The sequence below is a fragment of the Prionailurus viverrinus genome, unplaced genomic scaffold (assembly GCF_022837055.1).
Source record: "Prionailurus viverrinus isolate Anna unplaced genomic scaffold, UM_Priviv_1.0 scaffold_57, whole genome shotgun sequence".
Classification (NCBI taxonomy): domain Eukaryota; kingdom Metazoa; phylum Chordata; class Mammalia; order Carnivora; family Felidae; genus Prionailurus; species Prionailurus viverrinus.
This window is the reverse complement of record NW_025927619.1, coordinates 585,141-599,610: the sequence shown is the minus strand read 5'-3', so window position 1 is coordinate 599,610 and position 14,470 is coordinate 585,141. Positions and strand designations below refer to the sequence as shown.

At 37.0% G+C, this 14,470-nt stretch overlaps 1 pseudogene; it reads right to left on the bottom strand.

Moving 5' to 3' along the window:
• Window positions 1–12,403: 12,403 nt before the first annotated feature.
• LOC125159677 (zinc finger protein RFP-like) lies at window positions 12,404–14,123 on the bottom strand (annotated as a pseudogene).
• Window positions 14,124–14,470: the final 347 nt, after the last annotated feature.

The following is a 14,470-nucleotide window of genomic DNA, read 5'->3' as shown; positions in this document are numbered from 1 at the left end:
TGTTTTGTGTAATTTCCTACTGTGTTTTGTCTCCTTTTTCTCACTGGTCAGTCCTCGGCAGAGCTCTTCCTTCCTTGCAGTGGAGAGTGTTTGGTCATTTAACTAGGTGTGCTTTGATTTGTTTCATGAAGAAAATCTTGGGGGAAAAAAGGAAGTCAAGCATGTTCCCAAAAGAAGAGAAAAGGAAAGGGATCACAACACAACAAACAAACAAATATAATTAAACAACTATAAACCTATTTCAAAAGAAAAAGAAAAGGAAAAAAGGGAGGAGGGGCACATGTGTGGCTCAGCTGATTAAGAGACTGACTCTTGATTTCTACTCGGGTCAAGATCTCACTGTTTGTGAGTTCAATCCCCACATCGGGCTCTACACTGACAGTATGGAGCCTGCTTGGTATTCTCTCTCTCTCACTCTCTCTCTGCATCTCTCCTGCTCTCTCTTTCTCTCTCAAGATAAATAAAGAAACTTTTAAAAAAGAAGAATATTAAAAGTAAAGGACCATGGGAATTAAACTGTCTGATCCAACAAAAACGGAAAAGAGAATGAGAAAAAGAAACAAGAAACTATTAGCCTGACTCAAAAAAAAAAAACTAGGATGGAAAATAAGGGGTGAAAAAGTAGGTCTGTTTCCATTTCCATGTATACTGCAGCTGTCGTTTGGAATCACTTGATTTTCAATATACTTGGTGCATGCAGGGTACTGGCTCTGCTGGTCTTCTTGAGGAGATGCCCATTGCATTGCCTCATAGTCTCTCTTGCCCCCATAAATAAGCAGTTGCCAGGCATGAGGTGTGGGAGGAGCGGGGTTTGGTGTAAGTGCCTCTTGCCTCCACTGTGAGCCACTGTGTTGCTGTCTGAAGTCCCACTGTGTTGGTGTTGAGGGAAAATGGTGCCACCCCAATCCCTAATCCCTGGAGAGGGGATCTCATACCCTCCATTGTTCAGGCTGCCCTCACAGAACAATGAGGGCAGTCAGCTCGCCCTTTGGTGTACATTTATGATTCAAAACCTAAAGTCTTATAGCTTCTGGCACCACTTGGATCTGCCCTTCTCCTCTGGTGTACACTCTCCACACTGTGTCTTAAATTCTTTGTCCCTGAAAAATAGTCTCATGCCCGCACAATGCATGTAATTTATGGTGTAGCACCACTAAAAACTTCCAAGTTATATTTCTTCTGGGTGTGCCTCTGTCCTCTGCTGGTGAAAGGCATTTTTCTGGTGCCTTCAGGGTGTTTTGTCCTTGGGGAGGTGGAAATACCCTCTTCCAAAAGTACTCCAGTAAGGGGAATTTTCTCTTCCAGTGCGACCAGGAAATCCCATACTATGCATTCCAGGGTCAACTCCTCCCTCCACAGGAGCCACGCCACAACTCTGCTCCAGAGAAACTTGTGCACTTCCAAAACCTCAGAGTTTGAGCTCCAAATTCTGTTTGAAATAAAAAAAAAATTCTTGACAATCAGTACTTCTTACTCATTCTTACTTCTCAGTCCATGGTTCAGAGAGGTTTTCCTCTTGTGCATCCTCGATGCCACACTTTCTCAACTCATTCTCTTTTTTCTCTCCCTTTTGACTCTCTATGGAAATATTTCCCTCCCCTTCATGACACCATAGTTTTTCACACACCTTGCATCTCCCACATGCTCTCCATCCAACTATGGAGATCCTTCTGCCACTCCACTGATCAATTTCCTGGGTGTTACAATCTGACCTCAATATACCGGTGTTTGAGGGATGAGGAAGTCCCAGGGTTTCCCTACTTTTACTCCATCTTTTACTCTCTCCTCACCAAGGTGTTGTCTTGATGGTGAAACATAATCCTCTTAGGCTTTCTTGACTTTTATTCATTTTTTTTCCTTTCTGCTCCTCTGACTTGATAATTTCAACAAAAATATCTTCAAGTTCTCTGATTATTTTTTCTGATTGGTAAATCTGCTGTTCAAGATTTGTAGTGAGTTTTAAATTTAACTTTCTCTAAATCTCTGGAATCACTATTTTTTGGAATGTAGTGTCTGTTGTTTTTAATGGTTTCATTTTGCTCATGCAAATATTTTCCAGATTTTCTTTATTTGCCTATCTACATTCTCCTTTAGATCATTCGAAGCTTTTAAATACTTTTTCAGTTAATTCAGAGTTTTTGTTTCTTTATTGTTGGTTTCTAGAAGCTATTTTGTTCGTTTTATTGGGCCATATTCTCTGTATCTTTGAATACTTTGTGATTTTTTTTTGAGGGGGGATTTGTTCATTTGAAAATATAGGCACTTCCTCCAGTCCTTCTGGACTGGCTTCTTGCAGGAGAGACCTTCACCAGTCAGACTTTCTAGGGGTTCTGTGATCTAAAATGTTTTCTGTGTGTGTGACTTCTCCAGTCTTGTGTGTGTGCTTTTATTCTACTGTATAGCTACTTTTAACTATCTTAATGTCCATAAGCAGATCATCTATTTTTCTTTCAGGAGCTTTGAATTTCTTTTTCTCTTGTATCCCTCTGCCCACAATCTGTTGATTTCCCCAATTACTGTGGAATGGAATTACTGTGGAATGGACTTACTTATTCAAGGATTTATGGTGTTGACATTTGTTTTTATCAGTCCTCCACCTTATATTCAAATTATGTCAGTATTTCCTTCAGTTACCTATCCTATATGAGACAAAGTCCATGTGCTTTGGGTATCCATCTCTTGGCAACCCTATGCAGCCCATAATGTTGGGTGAAAGTTCAACTCCTTTATGTTCATCTAAAGAGAAGTGCATGCAAAACATAAGAGACTCTTAAAAATTGAGAACAAACTGAGGGTTGATGGGGGGTGGGAGGAAGGTAAGGATGGGTGATGGGTATTGAGGAGAGCACCTGTTGGGATGAGCACTGGGTGTTGTATGGAAACCAATTTGACAATACATTTCATATTTTAAAAAAGAGAGAAGTGCATGGAAGTGGGATATTTACTACTGATTGCACTGTTATGCTGGTTTTGGAAAGGGTCAGTGCAAACAAATATCTCAAAATTTTCTACATATCTTGGTAAAGTTTTGTCTCTTGATTATGCATTTATCTGGAAGTTGCAGTGCTTAACTTGTTTCTGGGGATCTACCAAAGGTTTTTTGATTTGTATATTCCTGTTATCTTAATGTCTATATGCATGAAGGAGGACCTGGAGCTTTCTTTTCTGTAATCTTGTTGATGTGAATATTTCTTTTGAGTTTGTGTTACTATTTGTCTGTAGAAATTTCTCCATTTCCTAAGTTATCTAGTAAACTGCCATGCAACTCTTCATATATGTATATTTGTATATACCATATGCATGTAATTTTTATTTACACAAGGTTGGAAGTAATATATCTTTCATTTATGATTTTAGTAATTTGATGTTCTGTTTTATTTGACTGGTGAAAATTTTGTCAATTTTTTTAATTTTTATTTTTTAAATAAATTCATTGTCAAGATGGCTAATATACAGTGTATACAGTGTGCTTTTGGTTTTGGTTGTAGATTCACATGATTCATCGCTTACATACAACACCCAGTGCTCATCAAAACAGGTGCCCTCCTCAATGCCTATCACCCATTTTCCCTCTCCCCCATGCCCCCATCAGCCTTCAGTTTGTTATATGTATTTAAGAGTCTCTTATAGTTTGCCTCCCTCCTTCTCTGTAACTATTTTTGCCCCTTTCCTTCCCCCATGGTCGTCTGTTAAGTTTCTCAAGTTCCACATATGAGAGAAAACATATGATATCTGTCTATCTATGACTGGATTATTTCACTTAGCATAATACCCTCCAGTTCCATCCACATTGCTGCAAATGGCAGGATTTCATTCTTTCTCATTGCCAAGTAGTATTCCATTGTATATACAAATGGCATCTTCCTTATCTATTTATCAGTTGATGGACATTTAGGCTCTTTCCATAATTTGGCTATTGTTGAAAGTGCTGCTATAAACATTGGGGTACAAGTGCCACTATGCATCAGCACTCCTGTATCCCTTGGGTAAGTTCCTAGAAGTGTTATTTCTGGGTCATAGGGTAGATCTATTTTTAATTTTTGAGGAACCTCCACACTGTTTTCCATAGTGGCTGCACCAGTTTGCATTCCCACCAACAATGCAAGAGGGTTCCTGTTTCTCCACATCCTTGCCTCTGTTGTTTCCTGAGTTGTTAATTTTAGTCACTCTGACTTGCATGAGGTGATATCTCAGTGTGGTTTTGATTTGTATTTCCCTGATGATGAGTGATTTTGAGCATCTTTTCATGTGTCTGTCAGCCATCTGGGTGACTTCTTTGGAAAAGTGTCTATTCATGTCTTCTTCCCATTTCTTCACTGGAGTACTTGTTTTTCATGTGTTGAGTTTGGTAATTTCTTTACAGATTTTTGATACTAACCCTTTATCCAATATGTCATTTGCAAATATTTTTTTCCCATCCCGTCGGTTGCCTTTTAGTTTTGTTAATTGTTTCCTTTGCAGTGCAGAAGCTTTTTATCTTGGTGAGGTCCTAACAGTTCATTTTTGTTTTTATTTCCCTTGCCTTTGTAGATGTGATGAGTAAGAAGTTGCTGTGGCCAAGTCCAAAGAGGTTTTTGCCTGCTTTCTCCTCGAGTATTTTGATGGCTTCTTGTCTTACATTGAGGTCTTTCATCCATTTTGAGTTTATTTTTCTGTATGGTGTAAGAAAGTGGCCCAGTTTCATTCTGCATGTTGCTGTCCAGTTCTCCCAGGACCATTTACTAAAGAGACTTTTTTCCATTGGATACTTTTTCCTGCTTTGTCAAAGATTAGTTGGCCATACATTTGTGGGTCCAATTCTGGTTTCTCTCTTCTATTGCATTGTCTATGTGTCTGTTTTTTGTGCCAATACCATACTGTCTTTATGATTATAGCTTTGTTGTACAGGCTAACATCTGGATTGTAATGCCTCCCGCTTTGGTCTTCTTCTTCAATATTACTTTGGCTATTTGGGGTCTTTTGTGGTTCCATACAAATCTTCAGCCTGTTTGTTCTAGCTTTAAGAATAATTCTGGTACAATTTTGATTGGGATTGCATTGAATGTGTAGATTGGTTTGGGTAGTATTGACATTTTGACAATATTTGTTCTTCCAATTTATGAGAATGGAATATTTTTCCATTTCTTTGTGTCTTCTTCAATTTTCTCCATAAGTTTTCTATAGTTTTCATCATACAGATCTCAGCAGACACCAAAAATGAAATAAAAGGTGTCTAAATTGGCAAAGAAGTCAAACTTTCACTTTTCACAGATGACATGATACTTTATGGAAAACCTGAAAGACTCCATCAAAAAGCCGCTATATCTGATTCATGAATTCAGCAAAGTTGCAGGATACAAATTCAATGTACAGAAATCGTTTGCATTTCTATACACCAATAATGAAGCAGCAGAAAGAGAAATCAAGAAATTGATCCCATTACAATCGCACCAAGAACCATAAAATACCTAGGAATAAACCTAACCAAAGCTGTAAATTTTGCCAATTAAAAAAAAAAATCAAGAAACCAACTTGTAGTTTTTTAAAATTTCTTCTATTGTGCTTATATTCTCAATTTTGTTTATTTTATAGTAACTTCATTATTTCCTTTCCTCTTCACTCTTTATGTTTACTTTTATTTTAGTTGTTGTTGTTGTGTGTGTGTGTGTGTGTGTGTGTGTGGATTTTGGTGTTATTGATTTGAGATTTTTATTTGATAGTCTAGATAATTAGGGGTATAAATTTTCTTCTTCACACTGCTTTTAATGCATTTCTTAAGTTTTAGTTTGCTGCATTTTAATTTTTTATTCAAATATTTTCTAAATCTCCCTGTGATTTCTTCTTAGACCTATTCAAGGAAATGTGTTTCTAAGTTTCATTCATTTTTGATTTTCTAAATCTACTTTGATGATTTCTCTCTAGTTACAGTCCATGTACTCAGAGTACATTCCATGATTTCAACAATTTTAAATTTATTGATAATTGTTTTGTTTCCTAACATATGCCTTGTTCTTAAGAGTGTTTCATGTACACTGTTGAAATATATGTCTATTTCATCTTTTCTTCTTTTACTTTTGGCTTCATATATTTTGGATCTCTGTCGTTAAGTGCTTACATGTTTATAATTATTACAGTTTTGGAGGAATTGTCCCCTTAATTATTATAGAATTATATATTTTATCTCTTTTAACAATTTTACATATAATCTATTTTGTATTTATATCTGTATATTTAATCCAGCTCTCTTTAGTTTACTGTTAGCATGGAATATTTTCCATTCCATACTTTCAGCCAATTTGCCTTTGAATGTAAAGTGAGTCTCTGTTGAACCAAATATATTTAAATTCATTCCAGCATATCTGAGTTTAAATTACGGATTTTAAACCAATTTACATTTAATGTTATTACTGATATGAAGGAATTTAACCCTGTCACTTTGCTTTTTGTTCTCTTTATGTTGCATATCTTTTTTTGTTCTAAGTCCCTCTATTACTATCTTTTTGTAAGTAGACATTTTTTCTTGTATCTTTTTAATTCCATTTTCTCTTCTTTTAATATATCTATTTAATATATATAATATATATAATATATATTTAATATATAATATATTATATATAATCTATATATATTATATATAATCTGGATATATAATATATATAAAATATAATATATTATATATATAATACAATACATATAATCTGGATATATAATAATATATAATATAATCTATATATATTATATAGATATATATGTCTTTAATATATATATATAATATAATATATATATAATATATATATAAATCCAGTTAGTTACTATAGTGTAATATTAGTTTAATGTGTACAATATAGTAATTAAATACATCCATACAACACCTGGTGCTCAAGACAAGTGCCCTCCTTAACCCAATGACCTCTTTATCCCCCCCATCCCCACACACCTGCATTCTAGTAACCATCAGTTTGTTCTCTAATTAAGAGTATGTTTCTTGGTTTGCATCTCCCTCTTTTTTTTCATCTTTTGCTTAATAGTTTTGTTTCACAAATTCCCCATATGAGTGAAATCACATAGTATTTGTCTTTCTCTGACTTAATTCACTCAGCATAATACTCTCTATGTTCCATCTACATTGTTGGAAATGACAAGATTTGATTATTTTATGGCTGAAAAATATTTTATTGTATACATATATCACATCTTTATACATCAGTCAATGGATACTTGGACTGCTTACATAATTTGGCTATCATAGGTAGTACTGCTATAAACATTGGTGTGCATGCATCCATTTGAATTAGTATTTTTGTATTCTTTGGGTACCTAGTAGTGCAATTGCTGGAACATACAGTAGTTCTATTTTTTTTTTAATTTTTTTTTTCAACGTTTATTTATTTTTGGGACAGAGAGAGACAGAGCATGAACGGGGGAGGGGCAGAGAGAGAGGGAGACACAGAATCGGAAACAGGCTCCAGGCTCTGAGCCATCAGCCCAGAGCCTGACGCGGGGCTCGAACTCACGGACCGCGAGATCGTGACCTGGCTGAAGTCGGAGGCTTAACCGACTGCACCACCCAGGTGCCCCAACAGTAGTTCTATTTTTAACTTCGTGAGGAACTTCCATAGTCTTTTCTTGAGTGGTTGTACTATTTTGCATTGTCACCAACAGTGCAAGAGTCTACTTCTTTCTCCTCGCTAATGCCTGCTTTTTCTTGTGTTGTTGATTTTAGCCATTCTGTCAGTGTGAGGTGATATCTCATTGTAATTTTGATTGGAATTTCTGTGGCGATCAGTGATGTTGAGCATCTTCTCTTGTGTCTGTCGGCCATCTGTATGTCTACTTTAGAAAAATGTCTATTCATCTCTTCTGCCCATTTTTAAGTTAGATTATTGGGGGGGTTTACATCTTATAAGCTCATTATATATTTTGGATAGTAACCCTTTATCAGACATGTCATTCGCAAATATCTTCTAGTATTCTGTAAATTGTGTTTTAGTTTTGTTTGTTGTTTCCTTTGCTGTGCAGAATATTTTTGTTTTGATGAATTCTCAATAGTGAATTTTTTTCCCCTTAGCCTCGGGAGATATACCTAGAAATAAGTTGCTACGGCCAAAGTCAAAGTGGTTACTACCTGTGTTCTTATCTGGGATTTTTATGATTTCAGGTGTCACATTTGGATCTTTAATACATTCTGAATTCATTTTTGTGTATGATGGAAGAAATTGGCCCAATGTCATTCTTTTGCATGTTTTCATCTAGTTTTCCCAACATTATTTGTTAAAGGAACTGTCTTTTTCCATTGGATACTTTTTTCCTGCTCTGACAAAAGATAATTGACCATATAGTTATGGGTTCATTTCTGGGTTTTCTCTTCTGTTCTATTGATCTATGCGTTTGTGTTGGTGCTGGTACCATACTATTTTGATCATTACAGCTTTGTAATATAACTTGAAGTTTGGGATTGTGATGTCTCCAGGTTTGGTTTTCTTTTTAAAAGTCTCCTTGTCAATTCTGGTCTTTTGTGGTCCAATACAAATTTTATGATTTTTTTGTAGCTCTATGAAAAATAGAGATGGTGGAGATGGAATTAAATTTATAGATTGCTTTGGGTAATATAGACATTTTAACAATATTTGTTCCTCCAATCCATGAGCATGGAATGTCCTTCCAGTTCCTTGTGTCCTCTTTATTTGTTTAATCAGTTCTATAGTTTTCAGAGTACAGATCATTCACTTCTTTGGTTAAGTTTGTTATTAGGTATCCTATGGGTATCTTTTGTGCAATTGTAAATACGATTCATTCCTTAATTTCTCTTTCTGCTGCTTCATTATTCTTATATAGAAATGCAACAGGTTTTTGTATGTTGACTTTTTATCCTGCAACTTTACTGAAATCATGTGTCAGTTCTTGGCAGAGTTTTGGTGGAATCTTTTGGGATTTTTTGTATACAGTATCATGTCATCTGCAAATAGTTTGACTTTTTCCTTGCCAATGTGTATGCCTTTTATTTCTTTTAGTTGTCTGTTGTGGCTAGGACTTCCAGTAGTATGTTAAGTAACAGTGGTGAGAGTGGACATAATTCTCTTGTCCACTGAGGTCCGCTGAGGAAAAGTTCTCAGGTTTTCCTCATTGAATATGATATTAGCTATAAGTTTTTCATATATGGCCCTTATTATTTTGAGGTTTGTTCTGTCAAACCCTACATTGTTGAGGGTTTTTATCATGAATGAATGTTGTACTTTGTCAAATGCTATTTCTTCATTTTTGAAATAATCATGTTTTTTATTTTTTTTAATTTCAGGTTTTATTTAAATTCCAGTTAGTTAACATACAGTATAATATTAATTTCAGATGTTGAATTTATTGATTCATTACCTAAATACAACACCCAGTTCTCATCACAACCAGTACCCTCCTTAATACCCATCACCCATTTAAAACATTTATTCGCTGACTTCCCCTCCAGTAACCCTCAGTTTGTTCTCTATAGTTGTCTTCTTATGGTTTGCCTCTCTCTCTTTTTCTCCCTATGTTCAGTTGTTGTGTTTCTTAAACTCCACATATGAATGAAATCATATGGTACTTGTTTTTCTCTGACTGACTTATTATGCTTACAATAATAGTCTCTAGCTCCATCCACATAATTGTAAATGCAAGATTTCACTGGTTTTTATGTGTGAGTAATATTCCATTCTTTGTATACACCACACCTTCTTTATCCATTCATCAGTCGATGGATATTTGGGATCTTTCCATAATTTGGCCATTGTTGGCAATGCTGCTATAAACATCGGGGTGCATGTATCTCTTTGAATCAGTATTTTTTACCCTGTGGGTAAATGCCTACTGGTGCAATTGCTGGTTCATAGGTTCGTTCTATTTTTAAGTTTTTGAGGAACCTCCATAATTTTATCCAGAGTGGCTGCACCAGTTGCATTCCCACCAACAGTATAAGAGGTTTCCCTTCTCTTCATCCTCACCAACATCTGTTGTTTCATGTGTTGTTAATTACAGCCATTCTTACAGGTATAAGGTGGTATTTCATTTCAGTTTTGACTTAGATTTCTCTGATGATGAGTGATTTTTAGCATCTTTTCCTGTGTCCATTGGCTATCTGTATGTCCTCTTTGGAAAAGTGTCTATTCATGTTTTCTGTTCTATTTTACTGGATTATTTGTGGGGGAGGTGTTAGGTTTCATAAGATTTTTATATATGTTGAATACTAACTTGTTATCAGATATACCATTTGCATATGTTTTCTCCCATTCCAAAGGTTGTCTTTTTGTTTTGTTGAGTTTTTTCTTTGCTGTGCAAAAGCTTTTTATCTTGATGACATCCCAATAGTTTCTGTTTGCTTTAGTTTCCCTTTTATACTGAGACATATGTAGTAAACAGTTGTTATGGCTGATGTCAAAGATGTTATGATGTCAAAGATGTTATGGCTGATGTTATCTACCCTTGGATTTTTATGGTTTCAGCATTGACATTGGCTCTTTTATCCATTTTGAATTTATTTTTGTGTATGGTGTAAGAAAGTGGTCAGTTTTATTCTTTTGCATTTTTCTCTCCAGATTTCCCAACACTATTTGTTTAAGAGAGTGTCTTTTTTTTTTGCATCGGATATTGTTCCTGCCTTGTGAAAGTTTAATTGCCCATAGAATTGTGGGCTCATTTCTGGGTTTTTCTATTCTGTTCTATTGATATATGGATCTGTTTTTGTGTCAGAACCATATGGCATTATCATGATAGTTTTTTAATATACCTTAAATTCTTGGATTGTGATGTCTCCAGTTTTGCTTTTCCTTTTCAAGATTGCATTGAAAATTCAAGGTCTTTTGTGGTTCCATACAAATGTTAGGATTGTTTGTATAGGTCTGTGAAAAATTCTTGTGGTATTTGATAGATACTGTCTTAAATGTGTAGACTACTCTTGGTAGTATAGACATTTTAACAATATTTGTTCTTCCAATCCATGAGCATGGAATACATTCCCATTTTTTTTTGTTTGTCTTCTTAAATTTCTTTCATTAGTGTTCTATCGTTTTCAGAGTACAGATCTTTTGCCTCTTAGGTTAGTTTTATTCCGAGGTATCTTATGATTTTTGGTGCAATTTTAAATGGGATTGAGTTTTGACTTCTCTTTTTGCTGTTTCATTATTGGTATACAGAATTGCAACAGATTTCTGTATGTTGATGTTGTATCCTGTGTCTCTGCTGAATTTGGGTATCATATCTAGCAATTTTGAGGTGGAGTCTTTTGTGTTGTCTACATTGAGTGTCATGTATTCAAATAGTGAAAGTTCGACTTCTTCTTTGCAAATTTGAATGCCATTTATTTCTTTTTGTTTTGTGATTGCTGAGGAGAGGACTTCCAGTAGTATGCTCAATAACAATGGTGAGAGTGGATATCTCTGTCTTGTCCCTGGTCTTAGAGGAAAAGCTCTCAGTTTTTCCCCATTGAGTATGATATTAGCTGTGCGTTTTTTATATATGACCTTTATGATCTTGAGGTTTGTTCCCTCTATCCCTACTTTTATGAGGGTTTTTTTATTTATTTTTTTTTTAATTTTTTTTTAAATTTTTTTTCAACATTTATTTATTTTTGAGACAGAGAGAGACAGAGCATGAACGGGGGAGGGGCAGAGAGAGAGGGAGACACAGAATCGGAAACAGCCCAGAGCCTGACGCGGGGCTCGAACTCACGGACCGCGAGATCGTGACCTGGCTGAAGTCGGACGCTTAACCGACTGCGCCACCCAGGCGCCCCAATGAGGGTTTTTTTTTTAAATCAACAATGGATGCTGTAGTTCCTCAAATGTTTTTTTTTCTGCATCTACTGAGAGGATTATATGTTTTTTATCCTCTCATTTATTAATGTGGTGCGTGATGTTGATTTTTTTTAAATAGGCTCGAGCCTTGCAACTTAGGAACAAATCCCACTTGATTGTGGTGAATGATTCTTTTAATGTACTTTTGGATTCAGTTTGCTAGTATTTTGTTGACAATTTTTGTGTCAATATTCATCAGGAATAATGGCATATATTTCTTCTTTTTAATGAGGTCATTTTCTGATTTTGGAATCAAGGTAATGCTGGCCTCGTAGAATGACTTTGGAAGTTTTCTTTCCATTTCTATTTTCCTCAATATTTTGAGGAAAATAGGTACTAACTCTTCTTTCTTTCTTTCTTTCTTATTTCATTCTTTCATCTGGCTTTCATTTATGAGCAATCTTGATACTTCTCATTACATGTTGCATTTTCTTGGGAAAGGAAAGGTTAGTAAAGAAAGTGAATAAACTGCCTCCCACTCTAAGGGCATGGAAAGTGGTAATGATATGCAGATGTGATTAACAAGAAGTGGCAAGCAAGAAGACACCCCATGCCTGAGGTAGAATTATGTGCAAAAACCATTTTGGTCTATGTTCATCTCCTCAGTGGGAGGTATCCATGAAATGAGCATGATTGCCAACATGGCCAGAAGAACCATTGGTCCCCTCATGAGTCAGATGATGAGAAGGGATGCACTCTTCCCTTCTGAGTAATTCAGACTGAAGTAGGGCTGGACAGGGTCACAGAACATAGTGTGAGAGTAGTGAAATATGTGACACCTGTTTGTCATGTTATAGAAGGAACCTTCACCAGCACCATAATCCATAGAAATCTCTACCCCTGGAAAGGGGTCTTCTGGTGGTTGGAAGTCATTGGGAAGGTAAGAGCCCAGTATTCTTTCCCATACCACAAGGACACTGCCCACAATCTCTTTTGGATGGCCAAAGTTACTCCACATTTTCTGCACATTGAATTATGGTCCACTTTGATTTATATCCCATCTCTACCTCCCAATTATATGTGCCAGCAATGAAACATGGAGAACCCAAGACACATGGAAACAGATGTCACTGCTCAGGGTTGTTGGGCAGGTCCTGCTGGAGGTAATGGTACTGCACTTCCTGCAGGAGAGGATCAAGCTGGGAAAGGCTGTGTCTGGTCCAGAGTCACTTGCACTGAGTATAATTGAGCTTCTTTCAATTCTTAGATTTTCTCTATATATGACTGCATTTTTTTTCTGTGAACTGCTTCAGATTTTTGGTCAAGAACAGACATTTTTGGGCACAAATGTAAATTTTATCTTGCAGATCTGAAGGTGTAATCCAGGGTTAAGAGATCCTTATTCTTTCAGCTCTGCTCAATGTATTCCTGATATCCTGCAGGAACTCCCTGTTGCGGTGCTGCTGCTTTCCTTCCAGCTGGGCAATCGGGCTACTCATGTGGGAGATGTTGCAAGACAACTGGGTGATGGTGCCATTGATGCTGTTGTAGATAGACAAATGTAGTTCCTCAAGACAGGCCAAGAGGCAATACTCAGGCCCCCTCAAAGAATGATAGAGCTTCTCAAACTCCCAGATGATCTTCTCCTTCTCCATATGGGTCAGACTCAAGAGTTCAGCTCATGCTTTCTCCCCCTGTGTCTAACACCTCTATAAGTCTCTCAGTCTTTTCAGGTGGTCCAGCTTATTTGCTCCTTGAAGTCCTCCACTGCCTCCTCAAGTGGACGCACATTGTGGCCACTGTGCTGGTGGTACCAGTCTCACACCATTTGATGAACATCTGGTCTGCCTTGTAGTACAGCTTCAGGGGCTTGTGGTGCTTCTTGCATATGCCCATATTTCCCTCAGGCCTTAACAGCAGCTGGCAGAGCAGTTACTACACCAGCTGGGTGATACTGGCCTGGTGCTGGTTGAGCCCATGTGCCATTGCAGGAAGATCTCCAGGCACTGAGGACACCACATTTTGGTCTCCACCTTACCCTAAGAGTAGGTGAGGCATGTGAAACAGGTGTTGTGGCCCCTGTCGGGAATCGTGATCTGGTTACAGGAACATGGAGCAGGTGGTCTCCTGCTGTAAGCAGTAGGCCTGTTCCTGGAGGCCATGGGTGGGCCTGTGGGGTGCAGGACATGGGCTCTGGTGCCCACCTCTGTGTGGAACCAAACTTTATGACACTCCTCCAGATTGGGGCAACCCTCTAGCAGAGGGTTGTGCTTCCTGGCCCAGAACAAAGACACTCACCCTGGCTCCACTTTGGCTAGCCATCCCTGGGCCCAGGCAACCCATCAAGTGGGCACATGGTTCTGCCTTCATTGGGAGCCCCATGGCTGTTCAAGGAGGATGATGAGAGGCACTGCCATGTGGACTGGGAACAGCCTACACTCAAGACATATTTACTCTTCTTTAAATGTTTGTTAGAATTACTCTGTGACCATTTGGCCCTGGATTTTTGGTTGTTGGTTGATCTCTGTTTACTGATTCAATTTCTATGCTGGTTTTCAGTCTGTTCAAGTTTTCTTTTGTTTCAGTTTTGATGGTTTATGTTTATGGGAATTTATCCATTTCTTTAAGAGTGCCCAACTTATTGGCATATAATTTTCCATAATGTTCTCATAATTGTTTGTATTCCTGTGGTGTGGGTTGTGTTTTCTTCTCTTATTTGTGATTTTATG